This window comes from Penaeus monodon, chromosome 27 (assembly GCF_015228065.2).
Source record: "Penaeus monodon isolate SGIC_2016 chromosome 27, NSTDA_Pmon_1, whole genome shotgun sequence".
NCBI lineage: Eukaryota > Metazoa > Arthropoda > Malacostraca > Decapoda > Penaeidae > Penaeus > Penaeus monodon.
The window spans coordinates 32,107,330-32,108,595 of NC_051412.1; positions in this window are offsets into that span (position 1 = coordinate 32,107,330).

Consider the following 1,266-nt stretch of genomic DNA (forward strand, 5'->3'; position numbering starts at 1 on the left):
CATTGACTACAACAAAATAAGATCTCACGAGACTATATTAAAACAGAATGACATTTTTAAGGTTGTCACTTACGGTCTATCGATGTATCCCAATGTTTACACATACTGTATATACAGGCGGAAAACACTCCCTTTTTTATTTCAAAATCGTGTAGAGATAAAAATGTTAAAATATATCAGCTGCTAATTAGACAACATCCAATCATGTAATTCATCACAGGAAGTTTTTGAGTCACCTGAAAATGTTGCGGGTTGGCTATGTATTTCCCTCGAAAACTTGCCAAGCTGCTAAGGAGTTCAAGTTAAGCTCATTAAAACTTGTGTCCCTTCCATGAACAAAATTTCAGAATCATACGCGAAAATAATTTTGTTTGCGTTGTCTGTCTTGCTTTACCAAATGTCGTTCGCACCGCGGACGTTACAAACCGCTTTCTTATTTGATATAAAATCTAAAAAAAAAGAGGGTTAGAAAACGTGCCTGAGAATTACTTATGTACATATAACTTCTATCTAACACACGTCATACATACCCAGCGTCCTCTGAAACCGGGTTGTGTGTGTGTCTCCAAAGACAATTACACACCTAAAGTTAGTGAGGCCGTATCCCTCAAGGTATCCGTGAATTACATTATGTTCGTAGCCCCTGCCAACCAGCGCGGGAGGAAGAAGGCGTTGGAATAGATCTCCCTCAAGGCTGGCGTCGGACGGATCAAATTCAATTTCGGCGGAAGTTTCTATAATAGGACAATTTCGAGGTGATTTTTTTTTCTTTATTTAAGTAGCTGTTAGGTGTGTGATGGATGAATTATCGTAGAGTACGAAAATAGTAATCTGCATATTTTTTTTCTCTCTCTAATTCTCATTTTCAATCAGTTAATAGCTGTGTAAATAAAGTATAATTCATCTTGTGAAACTTTTTTGAATAGCAGACTTTCTAAATATTTTTTTCTTCCTCTAATCAGCAATGAAGAATGAAAAAAATAAGTCAGTCTTTATAAGGCCCATATAAGCTATTACTTACGAAACCATTAGGATTAATTTCGGACAAGTAACCCAAAATGTCTCGGTGAATAAGTTTTTATAATTTATTTGATTTATTAAGTTTATCCAGTAATTAATTTGATCTTCTAGGATTATTGATAAATTGCTTTTTCCATAGATCATATATGAAATTACTTTTTTTTCAAGAACATGAAAAATGTCTGATGACTATGAACTATACACTATATAGCTTATACATGTAAAAATGCTCTTTGAATATTTTTA